The sequence below is a fragment of the Lissotriton helveticus genome, chromosome 6 (assembly GCF_964261635.1).
Source record: "Lissotriton helveticus chromosome 6, aLisHel1.1, whole genome shotgun sequence".
Classification (NCBI taxonomy): domain Eukaryota; kingdom Metazoa; phylum Chordata; class Amphibia; order Caudata; family Salamandridae; genus Lissotriton; species Lissotriton helveticus.
Genome location: NC_136067.1, coordinates 458,620,064 through 458,639,369, shown reverse-complemented (window position 1 = coordinate 458,639,369; position 19,306 = coordinate 458,620,064). Strand labels below are relative to the sequence as shown.

The 19,306-nt window shown below is 44.7% G+C and overlaps 1 protein-coding gene across 7 annotated transcripts in view; it reads right to left on the bottom strand.

Annotated features, from left to right (window-relative positions):
- The window catches only part of ARHGEF10 (Rho guanine nucleotide exchange factor 10), a 1,140,991-nt gene that overhangs the window by 1,071,832 nt on the left and 49,853 nt on the right, over positions 1-19,306 (bottom strand). The window contains exon 1 of one of the 7 annotated variants that reach the window (XM_078647913.1): positions 12,514-12,714. The exons of 5 other annotated variants lie outside the window; for them this stretch is intronic. The gene's annotated coding sequence lies outside the window, so the exon portion shown is untranslated. Of the gene's footprint in view, positions 1-12,298; positions 12,331-12,513; positions 12,715-19,306 lie in introns of those variants that run through there. One more of the 7 variants, XM_078647914.1, reaches the window with a different exon arrangement.

Sequence of the window (19,306 nt, the reverse complement as noted above, 5' to 3'; positions counted from 1 at the left end):
ACCATGACAAATCTTGAACAGCAGGGATCGCAGGAATTCACCAGTGACTCCCTTGACCCATTCAATCCTGCACACACCACTGGCATTTCTGATCTCCTAAGAATCAATACCGGAGAAGCCGCTCAAACCAAACTTAGAGCCAAATCGAAATATGTACCCACACCCGCTAAAGACAATATTGATGTGTGCGACCTGGTGGCACAAGATCTACTCAAACTCCTAAAACACCAAAGGGAGCAGTAACATGACAAAACCCCAGTGGGAGGCGGTGAGCAACCTACAAAACGATCGTGAGCTGGTCATCAAATCCTCCGATAAAGGAGGTACCGTTGTCCTTATGACTAAAATCATGTATACCAGAGAAGCAAAGCGCAAGCTTAATGATAGAACATGCTACGGGAGGGTGGACTGGAAATATCTTATGGATCTAAAAAAAATCTATATCACAACAAATCTATATCACAACTAACTGTTGACATGGCATGAACAAGGTCTCCTAACATGGGATGAAAAACAATTTCTTAAAAATGATACCCCTACAACGCCCACACTATTCCTCCTTCCTAAAATCCACAAAATACCACAAACCTGCCAGGCAGGCACAAGGTGTCTTCTAAGAACAGCTTGATGGAAAACAGCAGTACATATGTGGACCACTTTCTATTCCCCTATGTTAAGAAAATCACGTCCTGAGGGAAACAACCGACTTTCTACATAAGATCAAAGATGTCACACTAGGGGACAATGATTGGTTGGTATGCTTGAATGTGGAGGCGCTTTATACGAGCATTAGGCACGATGAAGGCTTTAAAGCATGTCAGTTTTTCCTGAAAACACGTAAGGCAGAATTTGTAGAACACACCTTAATGCTCCTAGACATGATCACAATATGGTTAAAAGAAAATGTTTTTATGTTTGAAAATGAATACTATAAGTAACTGCAAGGAACTTCCATGGGCACCTGCTTCGCCGCCAGCTACGCCAACCTCATGGTGGGCTGGGGGGAGAAGCAGGTACTCTGGAACGACCAAACAGAACCATGGATTTTCAATGTCTCAAAATGGTTGAGATATATCGACCACATTTTCTTTGTGTGGAGAGGATATGAAAGTGAACTTAATTTATTTATTGACTGTTTGAATTTGAATAATGTCAATTTGAAATTTACTAGACATTACAGCCAGAGTTCCATGGAGTTTCTTGATCTCAAACTTATTGTGGAAAATGGGAGAGTGAGTACAAACTTATTCAGAAAAATTACAGCAGGAAATTCGATTTTGAATTACGCTAGCTCGCATCCTCTTAGCTTTAGATGGGGAATTCCTTATAGTGAATTCCTTGGAGCTAAGCGAAATTGTAGTACCGAGGCATCTTACACACAAACCAAACCGGAGATGAAAGAGAGATTTACAGAGAGAAGGTACTCTAGAAAAGCACTCCTCCAGGCAGAAAAGCGAGTGGAGAAGCAGTGCAAGGAAGTGATCTTAGAAAAAAGCATACCCAAAAGAAATTACAAAGATATGGCCAAAGAACCCACCAGGTTCATCACTAGATACTGCAGCCAATCTAATCAAATACGCAGAATCCTCGAACACAGATGGGACATCCTTAGATAGGACCCCATTTTAAGTAACAAAATAAGTGCAGCTCCATCCATTGCATACAAGAGAAGTGGATCATTGAGAGACATACTGGTGAACAGTCACCTCCAGCCCAAAGAGAGCAACTGGCTCAGGCAGGCTAAGGGCTTCTGCAAATGCGGAAAATGCAAAGCCTGCAAGCATAGCAGTAACGTTACCGAGATCACCTTAGAGAGAACCAAAACACAATGGAGGATACCCAAACTGATAACCTATAACACAGATTTTGTGGTGTACGCCATGGTATGGCCGTGTGACCTTTGGTACGTGGGGTCCACAACTTTTGCAGTAAAAAAGCGAATATTAGAGCACTGGTGTGCGATTACCAATTGCGACCAAAGCTACAGCACAGCCAGACACTTTGCCAAGGAAAATGGGGCAGACTGGACCAAAGCCAGATTCTTTGGAGTGGTTACAGTCAACCCTAACCCAAGAGGAGGAAATCGAACTGCAGCCTTTCACAAACGTGAGTGACGCTTCATCCATTTCCTTTTAGCAGGCGCTAAATTCCTAGATGGCCTAAATCAGGACGAGGAGCGATATACCCACCTATACATTTCTAGAAAGAGTTACTGTCCTTGCCTTGACGGACTACTCACTTCCCAACTCTTACTTCTCACTTCAACCCCTTCTTGTTTTTAACATTATAATAGCAAGCTATTTGCTCTTGTAGTATTCATTCAACAAGATGTCTTACTTGAGCACAGATGGTATTACGTATCTGGTTCGAACCAAGTTGGCTAATGTCATTATGTTGGTTTGATTTTTCCAGGGGAGTGCAGCTGAGAGTCACCTGAACGTCACGTTCGTGTTAACTATTTGAGCACTGGAATCACAGGCGGTCACCCCATCTACTCTGAGTCACTTGTTTACACATAGACCATAGGGTACTATACGTTCACTTGCACTACTGATCAAGAACTCATGTACAACACAAACTTGATCTTATCAGATCAGTACATTGATTGGACACTGGAACACTCATTGCATGGGGCAGTAGACCGGCAAGTGTTCTTTTCTCAAAAGCTAGGTTACAACACTATAATAATGATATATAAACCAAGCACGAGCTTCACGCCCTATAACATAGACCACACATACATACAAGCTTTAACTCCTCATCAGGAGACACCTTAAGCAATACCAAATCTATACATAATTGCTCAGTCTGCTTTCTAATTATGAATTTTGGCACTTATATAATTTAATTGTGACAAAACATTTATTTTCTATATGTCTATGAATGCACCCCTGCCACTGTACCTTTAAAAGACTTGTAAATGGAGACGGAGGTTATGTGAACAAGACCACGGACGTGGTCAAAAAGCATCGTCCTTGCCTGCAACTTAAATCAACATACCTGCCTAATTGAATGAGTGGGCATGAGCAATCTGTTCCGCCGGATTTCGATTCCTTTGGAAATAGATATATATATATATATATATATATATATATATATATATATATATATATATATATATATATATATATATATACATACACACACACACACACACACACACACACACACACACATATATATATATATATATACACACACACACACACACACATACATATACAGACACACAACAGAAGTGTGATGCTATCAAACGCCATTTATTTGAAAACAGGTTTTTAGGCTCAGTTTACAAGGACTTCAATTTAAAAAGATAGTCTCAGTTTAAAAATAATCTTATTGCATGGGCGCTTACTTCTCCTAAAGAATCCTGGCCTCCAACAACCAGGCCAAAGAAATATTTGCTATAGTTGATGAACTGTCAAATACAGAGAGAGTTCTAAGCAAACCCAAGCCGTCTCAGGCCCTCTGTGACTCTCTGAACAAATTCTTCATCGACAAAATCACTGCCATCAAAGCCAGCGTTCTCTCCCGGACATCACTAGAAATTGCCCAGCCCACGTCCAGGAACCCCCACTCTCTGGACTCTTTTCCGCCCATTGAAACAGAGACCTTGAGTAACCAACTAGCTATAGTTAGATCTGGCTCTCCTCTGGACCACTACCCCCCTCACGTCTTGAAAGCAGCCTTCACGGCCTTCCCAGACCCAGGTCTTGCCCTCCTAAACCACTCCTTGTCCCAGGGATGTGTCCCCAATGCTTTCAAGGAGGCTATAGTAGTCCCCCTCTTAAAGAAACCTAGCACAGACCCTCAGACGCTAGCAAACTACTGCCCCATCTCATTGATCCCCTATTTGGAAAGGCTATTGGAAGCTCACGTGGCAAAATGCCTGCCCAACTTCTTGGAACAGACTGGATTCCTTGACCCTAGCCAAGCCTGTTGTCGGCCAGCTCACTCCATGGAAAAGGTGATTCTGGCGGTACTTGACTCCTTACGAGAAAAGGCGGACGGAGGTACTCCCCAGGCCCTGGTGCTGCTAGATCTTTTGGCCGTTTTTGACACGGTCGACCATAACATGCTGGCAAACCGTGTCAGCGAGGCAGGCTTCCAGGGCCCAGCCCTTAGTTGGATCAACTCCTTCCTAAAAAAACGTACCCAGGCAGTCCGAATCGCCAATTTTACTGACCCCAAACTAAAAACAACATGCGGGGTCCCACAGGGTTCCTCGTTCTCCCCGCACCTGTTCAACCTCTACCTTCTCCCACTGATAAGATCCCTAACGGAAAGAAGAGTGACCACCTTTAACTATGCAGACGACCTCCAACTTATGTTTACAATCGATAACTCCCCCAGTCAATATCGGACTTTCAATCCACCATGACATTCATCCGTCAATGGATGGACCACAACCATTTAAAACTAAACCCAAGTAAAACCGAACTGATACAGACGGTGGAGGCCACAATCAGTGGGCCCACAATACTGGCCTAGCGAATTAGGCTCCCCCCGCCCCCTCCTCCTCAGTAAAAAGTCTAGGGGTCACCATAGGCAACGTCCTGAAGCAGAATTTATATGGCGCAACTTAGCCCAAGGGCATCAAGGCGCCAAGCAAAGCAAGTTCAGAACAATGAGTCTCAAGGATACCGGATCCAAGGCTTAGAAGTAGGCCTCTCGGGACAGCCAAGTTTTTAGATCCTTACGAAATAAAACCAGAGAAGGTTGTCCCACCAGATAGGGCGGAAGGGACTTCCACAACTTAGGCACCAGAGAGGAGAAAGCTTTCCCTCCCCATCTGGCCTTAGCAAATCTAGGAACTTGGAGAAGATTTTTTGTGGAGGAACGAAGATCTCTAGTGGGGAGGTAGGGGACAAGATGGGACCTGATACCCTCTGACCCAGAGCCATGAATGGCCTCATGGGCTAGGCAGAGAAGCTTAACCGAGATTCTGGCCTGAATGGGCAGCCAGTGATGGTCTTTCCTGGCCAGGGAAGCTGAAGAAAGCCTGGGAAGATTGAGCACCAACCTTGCTGCCGCATTCTGGACCATCTGTAATCGATGGACAGAGCTCTTGTTCATGCCCACGTACAACGCGTTACAGTAGTCCAACCTCGATGATACTGAAGCTACCGTCGCCTGCTTCCTCGCATCAAAGGAGAGATAGGAACCTATCTTTCTCAAGATCCTAATGATCCCGCAACACGTAGACACGGTCCTACTGACCTGAAGGTCAAATGAGAGGGAGGAGTCGATCAGGACCCCAAGGTTCCTTGCCGAGTGGGATGGAATAGGGCAATCCCCAAGGGAGTCCGGCCACCAATCTTCAGACCAGATATCATGGTCACCCCCAAAAATCAAAACTTCGGTCTTTTCTCCAATAAGTTTCAAGACGTTTTGCACCATCCAGCGGGAGACTGCCTCCATACAGGATTTAAAATTGAGGGCAGAGTCTTTCACCGACTGGGTAAGGGAGACCATGATTTGGGTGTCATCGGCATAGGATAACACCTCAAACCCATAGGATCTCACCACCCTGGCAAGTGGGGCCACATAGATGTTGAAAAGGGTGGGACTTAAAGAAGATCCTTGAGGGACCCCACATTGCACAGGAGTGGAAGGAGACAGGAAATCACCCAGTTTAACTCTCTGCTCCCTTTGATGGAGGAAGGAAGCTAGGAGTCTGAGGGCAGGGCCCCCAACACCCATCTCCCCGAGCCTGGAAACCAGGATGGCGGGAGACAGGGTGTCGAAGGCCGCCGTCAGATCAAGTAATACCAGCAGTGTGATCTGGCCCCTGTCAACCTTCGAACGGATGCTGTTAATCACCACAGTCAACGCTGATTCAGTACTGTGGGCTCTCCGAAAGCCATGCTGTGAGATATCCAATAGATTCGAGTCATCCAGAAAGGTGGTAAGATGTTGGTTGAGGTGGACTTCCAGTATTTTAGCAGGGGCAGGAAGCAGGGAAATCGGTCGGAAATTTTTTAAAACCCCAGGGTCCAGTGAGGCTTTCTTCAAGAGAGGCTTAACCACCGCCAATTTCCATGGAAGGGGAAAAATCCCCTCGGTGATGGCAAGGTTAAGCACCTCGAGAAGAGGGGGCAGGATCGCCTCCCTACAGCACTTCAAGATTTTCAAAGGACAAGGGTCCAAAGGGAAACCCTATTTGATCTTGTCAAGAAGACAATTTGCTTCTTCGAGAGTAAGGAGAGGAAAAGTGAAAAGGTTGGGCCTAGGTTCAGCAGAGATGAACGCTGCAATAGTCGATGAAGGGGGGAGAAAGAGATCTGACCCTTGGTTGAGTCCCTGATTCAGGATATCCAAGGAGCTGTATATGTCAGCAATTTTCATATGGAAAAAAGCTGAAATCTTATTACAAAGATCCTGGTATTCCACTATGGAGTCCACCTTCTGAGGAGCCGAAAGGGAGTCAATGATCTTAAAAAGCTCCCTAGAGGAACTCAGAGAGGTGGTCAAATTGAGGAAATAGGACTTTTTTTCCTCAATGATAGCCGTTTTATAGTCTTTCAGAAGCTGTTTGTGTCTTTGTTTGTTCTCAGTGGAGTCCAGATTAGCGCGCCAGAGCCTTTCTTGCTTTCTGCAACCCTGTCGCAGTCCTCTAAGTTTATCAGAGAACCAGGGTGCAGAGGGACTCTTCCTGGCCGAACAGCGAGGCTTAGCAGGGGTTAAGATGTCTACCGCCGCAGCAATGATGTTAGAGAGATCTGTAGCTGCAGAGTCCGTGTCGCTGTTAACGTGGGTACCGAAGCTGTTCAGGAACGGCGCAAACGCTTCGTTGTTGATATGTCTGAAACTCCTTCTGAGTTGCCTTTTCTTGGAGTCAAGAGCAAGAGGGGAGTTATTAAGAGCTTTAGGCTCAAGAGGAACCGCCAAATGATCTGACCATACTAAGGAGATAGGGGTACCGGTCTTTAGTCTATGATCATTAGAGAACACCCGGTCCAGTGTATGACCGGCCAGATGAGTGGGACCCTCCAGAAGTTAGAGCAGACCACAGGCCTGCAGGGATTCAATCAGCGACAGAGTGTCCCTTGATGTCAGATCCTCTAAATGAAAATTAAAAATCACCCAAAAGAGTGAGATTGGGTCTATCAATAAGGGGTTCTAGAAGCCTCATCCGGTCTTGGCTAAAAGAAGTTCTAGGACCTGGGGGTCTGTAAACTAAAATACCAGAAAAAGAAACCGTGGGTGAAGAATTAATAGAAAAATACAAGGCCTCAAAGGAATCAGCCGGGGTGGAAAGATGTTCAATTCGGCAGATAAAAGAACTCTTATGCAAAATACCCAGCCCACCTCTGCGTCCAGACCTGTCCCTAAAAACGCATGTAGGAAAGGTGTTTTCCACCTGCTTACTTCAGCTGTGAAAAATCAGAACGATAAGCAGGCTACTGACCCAGGCTGCGCTGGTACAGGTTGTGATAGCCCTGGTCCTATCTCGTCTAGACAACACCCACACTTGGCCTCAATAGGCAACTTCAGTTGGTACAGAACCAAGCGGCCCGACTAATATATAAACAGCCCTGGTTGCAACACGCTTCCCCTCTTCTTAGGAAGCTAAACAGACTCCCCATCCCCCAGCATTATGCCTTCAAAGAGGGCTGCATGATGATCAAATCTCTAAACGGCCGCAGCCCTAAATTAATTGATAATCTCATCTCCCACATGAAACCTCTGCTCTGCCCAACTCCAACTCCTGACGGTTCCTATCTTCAAGCAGACGCGCCAAGGGGGATGTAGATTTGCTACTCTGGCCCCACAATTGTGGAACTTCATCCCCTTGCAAATCAGGTTAAGTGCTAACCTATTAAACTTTTGAAAATCTCTCAAAACCTGGCTATTCAAACAAGCATATGAATGAACAGTTTCCGGGTTGTCGACCCCCTAGCCTTCTCAGCGCCAAGAAATCAACCGGTGTACGAGCGCTTTACAATTCATTGATAACATAACATAACAACTTCCCCACCTGGGGCATTTACTATAAAGCTGGAGCCATTTATTCGTCAAAGCACTTAGAAAGGTTTGGCCAGTCTATCACATCAGAAGACTATGAAGACATGCCTGTGAAATCACAATCATTTTATGAACACATACACAGTGAAATGTTGAATGCTGCTCCTGATCTCACCTATGTTTATGTTGTTGGTAAAGTGAGCAGAATAAGAAAGGGACATGGCATAGCTGTGTGGTGCTGGTGCTAGATTCATGGTTATTAAGCATACCATACATACTCACCTGGTCCGCTGAGCAAGTAAGCATCAAATCAAAGAGACCTCGAAGGTCCAATAGCTTCTTTACATTAATATTTTTAGCACGCAACACATTTCATTATTTTAGCCCCTCAGTTGGTATAGATAAGCAATTGGAGGATTGCTCCAAATGTTCTTGATAAATAACAATATTGCGGATGGTGCTTGATAGCGGTTTTACACGCCAAGTTAAAAAGAATCAAAATACAGACTGGAGTCCATAATGCTGGTTGGTATTCCAAGGAGCAAATGCATGAATCATTGCTGAATCCTTGACCGAGCATAGAAATCACAGAAGAAAATATAAACAATCACTAGGCCAAGCCAATCATCTGGCCATGGCAGACATGTGCGATGGATACATTTATTTATTTTTTACTGCAAGTATATCACACAACATTTTTTTTAAATGAAAGCACTCTTTCTGCCTAAACACCGTGCCAATACGCTTGAAATAAAATTGTTACGTTTGAAAAATAAATGAGTAAAAATGAAAAAAAAATCACATCTTTTAAGAGAAGAGAAAGGAGGTTTGATAGCAGGCAAGTGTACTTAAAACAGGTATAGAAACCCTTTTTTGTTTTAATGGGGTCACGGGACACTATGACTCATATTGATGGAAATATAAGATACTATTTGCTTTAAGTTACGATAACCAAAAGATAAGATTCTTCATACATAAAAATGACAAAAAAAAATAACGGGGAACAAAACAACATTGCAAAAGTAAATTATTGACCCAGATGCCCTGGAGGTGAAGTGTACTTTGTTTTAGGTGGATGCACCTCCAAGAGAGGAGGAGGTGGTATAGCAATAGCCACCAGGGCTGGACTGGAGATCAATATTTCGGAGACCATCTCCTTGGAATAGTTTGAACTGTGCATTTTTAGAACTGAAAGACAAACCAAGGGAACCTGGAGAGGTGCCCTAGTCTACAGACCTCCTGGCCCGAAAAACAACTTTATCAACCGCCTGATTGAGACTACTGCTCCACACATACTAGCAGCTGATAACTTACTCTTTTTATCAGTGATTTTTATTTTCACACAGAACCTCTTTTAGATACTGACACAAGTCAACTGATCTCTAACCTAAACATACTGGGACTAGGACAAATGGTGATGGGACCCACCCACTTGGCAGGTCATAACCTTGACCTCCTGTTCACTAACACAGCTAGTGTCAAAGTGGAGTCCCCCATCCCTCTGCTCTAGTCAGAAGACAGCTTATTGAAATTCTCCTTACAAACAGTCACCACTAAAAATGATCCTAGTAGTAAGCGGATGTGGAGTAGGCCTTGGCGGGAAGTTACTCCTGCACCTTTTCGCCCCAGTTTAGCCCTCTGCCCCTAAAAAGCACCAAGAATATTGATCATGCAGTGGAGGCCTTTGAGAAAGCAATTACACAGGCCCTTGACGTCATTGCACCTCTGTCAAGGGTCAGGTTTAAGCCTAATGTATCACACTGGTTTACTGAATCACTAAAAGTTGAACAAATATCCAGTAGGAAAGCCGAATGTAAATGGAGGAAAACAAAAAGCATCAAAGATAGGCAAGCCTACAAACTCATCCACCAAGGTTACTTAGACAATATTAAATTAGCCAAAAAAAATTATTTCATCAATAGAATCAACAAACCTGCTAACATTAATAAGGAGCTTTATAAAATACTAAAGGAATTTACTAATCCTCCCCCCTGTCAGTCCAGCAACCCTTCTTCACAAGCATGGGTAGACACATTGTCCACCTTCTTTGAGGAAAAGATCAATACTATTCATAGCACCTTTCCTCGTCACAATATTATTTTTTTTTATTGCAAATTGGATACCAACCAATCCTGAATTTACTACTCCTCTTCTAGAAGAGATTAGCAAACTCACCCAAGATGAAGTCAGAACCGCCCTTTCTAGGATCAAGTCATCTTCTCCAGAAGACCCGGTCTCACCCCACATTCTGTCTATCATTGCCCCCTCATTCCTTAAAAACCTTACTGACCTAAACCAAGCAATAGTTCCTATTAAGTGGAAAGCAGCCAGGGTCAACCCCATCCTGAAAAAACCTTCTTAGATCCTAAGTGGCCCAGTAATATTTACCCTATTTCTCTTCTTCCCTATTTTGGAAAGGTACGCGGGTCCCTGGTTAACAAACAGCTCGCAACTGATTTAGAAAGCCATGAACTCTTGGACCCTTCTCAATCTGAAACCTCGCTGGTGGAGGTTGTCGACAACATAAGACTTGCCCTGGGAAACAGGCAGTCAGCCATGCTTGTTCCGTTGGACCTGTCAGCTGCCTTCGACACCATCTCTCACAGTATTTTAGAACAACAGCTGTGGGAGACGGGACTCAGGGGTACAGCCTCAGATTGGCTTAGAAACTATCTAACAGATCAAACCACCACCGTACAATTGGGCACCCTGGTTTCCCATAGTCAGTTGGTAGACATGGGAGTCCCTCAGGGTTCCATTTTAAGTCCCATGCTCTTCAATCTGGGTGTGGCACCCTTGGGCAAAGGGATCAGATCCTATGGATTCGATGTAGTATCATACGCGGATGATACCAAACTACAGACCACCCTTGGTCTTAATCCAACAAGCACTAGACTCAGATTTAAAAATGGTATGTAAAACAACCAGCTCCAACTTCATGCCAGTAAGACCAAGGTCTTCCTCTTTGAGAAGGCATATGAATTTTGGTCGAATGACTGGTGGCCCCAGAGCCTTGGCCCCTGTCCATCTCCTAAACACATGGTAATGAATCTTAGAGTGAAAATCGATAATCAGATGTTCATTAAAGATCATATAAACCATATAATGAACACCTGCTATGGACTAATGAGTAGCTTACGTAAGATCTTTCAATGGATTCCAATATAATCAAGGAACCCACTTGTCCAGGGTCTGATCATAAGTCAGCTCAACTATGGAAATGCCCTGTTGGCTTCCATTAATGAAGAGCTTTATTCAATGGATGAAGATGGCTTACCCAAAGCCCCTTTATGTGTTTAATACAAATAACTTTTATTTATGATTTCATTTCGTTCTGGCGTTAGCCAAGACCTTTTGGTTTTTACAACATTTTGCAAAAATGATGACAAAACAAAACAGCACCTAGAAAGCCAAAAGGCTGGCAGTGAATGCCAGACCTATTGGCTTTCCCAAAGCTTGTTATTACGTGAGGCTGACCACAGAGCAAAAGCTTTGCCTACGGCATACCTAAAAGGTGTCTATTTTAAGGATATCTTCCTATTATCAGTAATCCTGGAAATAAGTATATTTCCGTACTACAAATCTCATTAAATGCTCAAGACTGAACAACTCCCCGTGTAGTCAAAAAGAGCCCTTTGGGTTGGTGCCCCTGCTTGATTTTTTTTTTAATGAAAAAACAACCATGAAAAAATGCATTTTACCTTTAATTGTGTATCTGGGTCTGAGAAGTTCTAGGCTAGCTTTGTTGTTCTGCCCTTTCATGGAAATCTGGAGACATACAGAACCACCAGTATGAGGTCTGAGCTGTGGCAAAAAGTATGAATTTGGGGGCTATTTCAATCGAGTTAATGATAATATGATGTGTTAGCTCTTTAATTGTAGACACAAGAAAGGGTGGGGAGAATAGAATACACGTACAACAAACCAAGACAGACAAAACAAATCTGTTTTGAAAACTGCCCTCACTCACACACAAAGGTGTGTGACATGCTTCATTATCAGGTCTGCTTACAAAATGCCCTGGCGTAGCCACGCTCAGGGCGGAGCATAGGGGAGGGGAAATAACAAAAATGACAAGACACAACACAAATGTAACAAACACAGTAATAAAACAGTGAATATCACCCTGTGACTGGGAATGGTGATAGAACAAAGTGCAGTGTTGAAGAGTGCTTTAAAACTGGCTTGTGGATACCACTAGAGCCTTTATTCGTAGGTTCCACAACCAGGGTTAAAAGAATTGAGGATGGGTCATGTTAAGAGAGAAAAATAGGTTCTCATAACACCCCTCCTAATACTGCTTGTGCCCAACATTTTTCGACCGACTTACTGTGCCAAAAAGGTCACCCCGGTATTCTTCAGGACGTCTATCTCTCCTAGTCCTGATGCTCACCCAACCGCAGTTCGGTCACTGGGCCGATAGAAAAAGGTTTCTCTGGTTCATAATTTGATCATGACGTTTGGAGGAAGCTCCCACCGTCACGAGTTGTCATCAAACATGAAGCTACTCTATAATTATTCTGACTGGAATGCTTAATTACGTACCAGAGTATTTTGCCGCATAATGACCAAAGCTGAGAAAAAATGCAAATATTTAAAAATAACGTTTGGTATAGACATGAACTGGTAATTTTCATTCCGTTGTCATGCTTTCCGAATCACAAAAAATAGTCTGTGCTTCCGTGGGAGTCATCCTGGCGTTAGGTACTGTTAGGGAACATTGCCACTGACTCCATGCTGCAGTTCCTATCCTGTCCCTTGTCGCAGGCTAGTGACGTGACAGCGAGCCCGCCCTCAAATGGGGCACTGGAAGTCCCAGATTTGATGACTAAAAAAAGAAGTAATGATCAAAATGGGCACCGTGCTACAACATTTAGCGCGGCGCCAGTGCATATTAAATTTCAGCGGGCGCCGTGATCATGTGTGGCACCCTTGCACATTAAATTAAGCGGGTGCCATGATCACGCACAGCATCCATGCATATTAAATTAAGTGGGAGCTGTGATTAAGCGCGCTGTTTGTGTATATGAAATTAAGCGGGTGCTGTGCTACAACATCAAGCTGAGCACCCATGTGGTGAAGGGACCCAAAGGTATCAGAGTGCTTTACATGAGCACGAGTTGCATTACTGACATTAAATACGTTGGCTCGCCGCAGGAGTGATTGAGTTTCACTGGTAGAACCAACAAGTACGCGAGAAGCATCGACGTGCAGGCCACACCGGTATACTTACTAAACGGTCTCGGCAGTTGCTGAATGAATATTGCTGCGGTAAAATGCAAGTTTCGAAATCCCCAATAAATTCCTCTTTTTGTAAACAAGACACCAAAGAAAATGACTGCGCACCGAAACCTGCACCAAAACAGCAGCAGAATAACTAATAGGAAGGGTGCACCCACCTCCAGAGTGAATGACTTCAAAACCTCAATAGAAAATACATTTAAAACAAGAAGTGTAATGTTCTTAATAATACCAGGATTCAATAGATAGTTTGTATGGAGGTTTATTAGTTACACCTCAGCCATCAGCTAGCCAGGAGCACCTGCCTCCTAGACAATCAAATGCGCCAACTGTTCTGTGTTCTATAGAACTTACAGGTTACAAGAGAATGGAGAAAGACACCACACATCTCCCTACCAATATTGAAATAAAATATAACTTAAAAATAAAGTAAATAAGATGGTGTTGCAAAATACACATCAAATGTACACAGAATGAACAAATGTTAATTAACAACATAGTCCTTCAGATAGCTTGGTACAGATAGTTTGCGAAGGCTGTGTCTTGGATAACTTTCCTTTGAGACACTGGACTTAACATCCACATCTTCATCACACATATTAAATGAGAATTATTTTTGAGAACAAGAACACGACTCAAATTCCAAATCTTCCCATTTTGCAATTTAACAGCATTTCTGAAACATTTCATTACATGCATGGGAGCAGTGTATTTGGGCCCGGTTATTGCTCCTACAGGAGCTTTTACATGTACTAGTTCGCCCACTTTTACAATACCGTCTCGAACTTTCTTCCTTTTATCAAAATTTAACTTATTCTTTTGTTGCATCAATTCATCCTTTTTCCTCCAGTCACCAATACCTTTGTCTTTCACACCATTACCCCAGGTCATCCAACTTGGACATAATCTGGTATTTGGAGATCTACCCTTAAACAATTCAAATGGCGATCTCAGAGTAGAAGTGTGAGGGGAGAAACGATGAGCTAAAATACATTTCTGTAACTCTTCCTTCCAAAATAAATAATTTACTCTAGAGATTTGAATATTTTCTTTTATCACCCTATTAAATCTTTCAACTGCTCCATTGGTTTCAGGATAATAAACAGCACATTTTTTATGCAAAACTCCACAGGACAAAAGGAAATCAGACATCTGGCCACAACAAAATTGAGGACCATTGTCAGAAAGAAGTGTATTATGAAAACCTTCTCTTTTAAAAATATCTTGTCAAAAGGAAATCACACAAGAAGGTGTCACATTTGATACACATGAAACCTCAACCCATCTGGAATAGAGATCCATCAAAACTATCAAAAATGGAGTGGGATGATTCTGGAGTTTACAGAATATATATGGAACGTATCCGGGGATTGATCTGACAAGCAACTTATAACTGAAATGTAATGCTCCCACGAGTTAATGGTTATGAAAACGGAAAAGACTGATGTAAGCTATGATAAGAAAATGCACAGAACTGCTTGATATCCTGTAACAGTCACGAATAAAGAGTTTAAAAAAAAAAAAAATGGAGTGGGATGTTCACCATTAAGTGGACCAACGCTATCAATGGCAATATCCTCCCATGGACCATTCGGCAATCTGCAACAAACCATGGGTACAGGATGAGGAGTAAGCACTTTATCACTCATTTTTCACTGCATGCACTCTCTTACTTCTCGCTTGATCTCCACATCCATTCCAGGCCACCAAAAAGAAGTTCTAAGTCTTTCTTTGGTCTTCACAATTCCTAAGTGTCCTATATGAGCTTCCTCAATTAATCTTTTCCTAAGAGAGGAAGGAAGGAGGAATAAACGTACAACCTCTTAACAAGATATCATTTTCCACAGACAATTCTTTTGCAATTAAGCGCCAAACCTTTACCAAAGAATTGTCAAATGAAACTTTAGACCTAATCATATGCATAACCTTCGTAAGCTCACAATCTTTCTTTACTTCATCTTTCCACTCATCCTCGTGTATTACACCAAAGGTTATTTCACACACTTTCACTTCTTCAGAAAATCTTCCTCAACTTGTTCTTACTCAGTGTCGCATAAAAGGCGAGATAAACAATCTGCGGTGACATTGTCAACACCAGAAAGATGCTCCACAAAAAAGTTAAATCTTGAAGACCAATAACTCATGTCTTTCGCGGGCTCCCAGCGGCAGCGGGCGCCATCTTGGCTTGGGCTTAGCTTCACATCACAGCCCTGCCACTCCCCCGCCGCTCCGCCCCTACTTAGTAGCGCGTTCTGTCTCTCTCCTCGTGTCTGACCAGTGGCCCGGTGGCAGTGGGCTGATTGGTCGGTCGCTTGGCGAGCTGCTGCTTCCCTCACATTTCGCCCCGCTGATTGCGAGCGGAGGCGCTATTCTGCCTAAGATTGTTTTTTTAATTGTTATTAACTCACCTTCAAACTTATGCAGGTACCGTCATCTTTGGGCTTACAGGGGTGAGCTGCTGGCTGGGGCTGATCGTGTCTTTCGCGGGCTCCCAGCGGCAGCGGGCGCCATCTTGGCTTGGGCTTAGCTTCACATCACAGCCCTGCCACTCCCCCGCCGCTCCGCCCCTACTTAAACAGACAACATGAGGCAGCGCAGCAGACGAGCGCAGCGGGCGCGACGGAGGCGCGCCGGAGTTGCGCCTGAGTCAAGCCCGTCTGCGCCCGTCCGCGGCCGGCCGGGGCTAGGGGCACGAGATGCCGTTGGCTTTATCTCCTATTCGTCATCTCAGTTATGCCTCTATTGGGTCCCCGGTAGTGTGAACGCCTCAACTACTACCTACCTGCACCATCTCGGCCTATTTTGTCCCCCTTCAAATTCACCCCCTGAGTTAGTACTCTCGCTAGCATCATCAGCCCCTACACTCCCCCCTGCTCTTCCCCCACTTTCTGCCCCCCCTACCCAGCGGTTCACTACCTCGGTTGCCCTCCTTAACACCAGATCCGCAGTAAACCATCAATATGAGATATTTGATTATATCGACTCTCATGAACCGGATCTCCTTTTTCTAACCGAGACCTGGTTCAAGACTGACTCCCTGCCCAACGTACTTGCCGCTTTACCATCAACATATTCCGCCATTCGTGCGGACCGTCCCGAAGGCAAGCGGGGTGGTGGAGTGGCTTTAATAGCCCGCACCGATCTCAATTTTCAAGCTCTTCCCTCCCCCCCTATCACTGATGTTGACTTCCTTGTAGCTCGCTCCACTTCTCATCAAACCCCCCTCGCTTTTGTCCTTATTTACCGCCCTCCCCAGTCTACCCCTTCGTTTCTTCCTAACATTCAGACCCTCTTGGCCACCCTGGTAATAAATAATTCCTCTGTATTAGTTTTAGGGGACCTCAATTACTGGCCCAATGACCCTGCCGAAACCCCTCAATCCAAGGAATTCACATGCTTTATGAGAAGTGTGAACTTTGTACCGCTCATCCAGAGCCCCACCCACTTACATGGCCACATGCTAGATCAAATTTGGACTTTGAATGTTCCATCCACACCTCCTACCATATCCCCCTGCTCATGGTCGGATCACTTCACCATCACGCTTTCCCTTACCCTAGCACCCCCGGTTAAACCCCCCCTTCTTAAAAACACCTGGGTTCGGAAATGGGGAAAGATTGACATGCCCTCCTTTTGTTCAACCCTGACCAAGACCTGTCCTGATCTATCCGGCCTGACAGCCATCCCGCAGTTGGCCGCTATTAACAACTGGCTCACGGTGGCAGGTGATGAATTTGCCCCTCTCAAGCGGCTTTCAGTTAAACGGACCCATGCAGCCAATCGTTGGTTTACTTCCGACCTTAAAGACAAAAAACTAGCTGCAAGAAGGGCCGAACGAGTCTGGAGAAGAACTTACGACCCTGCCCAAAAAACAATCTACTTGGCCGTCCTGCAAACCTATAAAAAAAGCATACTGGAAGCAAAAGCTGAATATTACACCAACAGGATAATGGTCGCTGAGTCACAGTCGAAGGAAATCTTCTCCACCGTTCATGAGTTGGCCTCATCCACCAGAGCCACGGCTATCATTCCCCCGTCCCAACCCCTCTGTGACTCGCTTAACGAGTTTTTCATAGACAAAGTGGCTAAAATCAAATACAATATCCCTCCGCCCTCTTCCACTTTTGTTGACCCTTCCCCTCCCCCCACTACCGCTAAACTGACTAATTTCCCATCTCTAACCACTGATACCCTTCTCCCTCTGTTACATCGGGTCAAATCAGGCTCTCCCCTGGACTTTGCCCCTGCTAGTATCCTCAGGGAAGTCTACTCAGCCTGCCCTACCCCCCCTCTAACCCTTCTTAATGACTCACTCGCCCTTGGCTATGTTCCCAGTCCACACAAATCGGCGGTGGTCATCCCAATCTTAAAAAAATTGGACGCCGATCCCTCTTCCCCCTCTAATTACCGCCCCATTTCACTCCTCCCCTACCTTGCAAAAGTCCTTGAAACTCACATCACCACCACTCTGAGCACTCACATTGAGGCAAATCATTGCCTCTCCCCCTGCCAAGCTGGCTTCCGTCCCCTGCATTCTACAGAAAAAGTGGTCATCTCAGTCATGGACAAGCTGCGTGAAGGTATTGACATCAACCTTCCGCAAGCCTTGATTCTTCTAGATCTATCCGCCGCTTTTGACACGGTGGACCACACCATCCTCCTTAACCGTGTCAGGGCGGCGGGCATAGAAGGCTTAGCCTTCTCCTGGCTGGAGTCCTTTCTTGCTGAGAGGACTCAAGCAGTCCGTCTGGCTGGCTTTACGACGGCCTCTCGCAAAGTAGAATGCGGGGTCCCCCAGGGCTCATCACTTTCCCCTCTTTTGTTCAACCTTTATATTTTTCCCCTTATTTTTATGTTACAGCAACTGGAGGTCACCGTGTTCAATTACGCGGATGACCTCCAGTTAATCTTCAATCTGTCTCACTCATCTTCATCTGCCCTGAACGTCCAAACAATCATGACCCTCATTCAAGATTGGATGAACTGCAGCCACCTCAAACTCAACCCGGACAAGACCGAGCTGGTCTTGACCGGAGGTGGCTGCAGTCCACGGTCTTCTTCCTTTTGGCCCCCTTCCCTTGGTCCCCCCCCACTTCCCGTGTCCAAAGTAAAAACCCTGGGAATCTTTCTTAATCCCCAACTTACTGTTCACCCACAAGTCAGTTCCGTGGTTTCCTCGTGTTTTTTTTCCCTTAGGGTAATCAGGAAGGTTTCTCATTTCTTTTCCCCCTCAGCCCTAAAAATTGTTATGTTAGCCATGGTACTGTCCCGTATAGACTATGGAAACATAGTCTATAACGGAGCCCCCGCATACCTGATCCACCGTTTACAACTGGTGCAGAACCAGGCTGCCCGCCTGATCCATGGCTTACCCAGATATCATCGGGTCACCCCATTACTCAAAACATTGCACTGGCTCCCTGTCAGAGAACGTGCCCTGTTTAAACTCGGCTGCCTCACGTACCAGGCCAGATCGGGCACTGCCCCCGAGTTTATCTGCTCTCTCATTCAGCCATATTGTCCAGGCAGAGAACTTCGCTCAGCCCATTTGGCCCTTCTTACCATCCCCCGCTTTAAAAAGCAGAGATCAGGCGGAGCAAGATTCGCCGTCCTGGCTCCAACTTTTTGGAATTCCCTCCCTGTCACTCTACGTACTTCACCCTCCTACCCTTTGTTTCGGAAAAACCTGAAAACCTTCCTTTTCACGCTAGCCTACCTGACCTAATTTCCTAGTTGCTGCCGTCCACTGATCAACACTAGCGCCATGAAACCGCTGGGTATGCGAGCGCTGTACAAATGTTTTTAAATTCAAATTCATCTCCTAATCCTTGAGGAATTGCAATTCAAACCTTTTTTTTAGTAAAAATCACTTTCAATGGCTTATGGTCAGAACATACTTTGAAATAAGTTCCCCAAACATAGTTTCAAAACTTATTCAGAGCCCAGAAAATGGCCAAAGCCTCTTTTCCTATTACCGAGTAACTTAGTTCCGCTCAACGTAAACTACTGGATGCACAAGCAATTAAATGTTCTTTACCACCTCTATTCTGTTTTAAAATCGCACCCAATCCTTTCGAGCTAGCATCAGTTACAATAC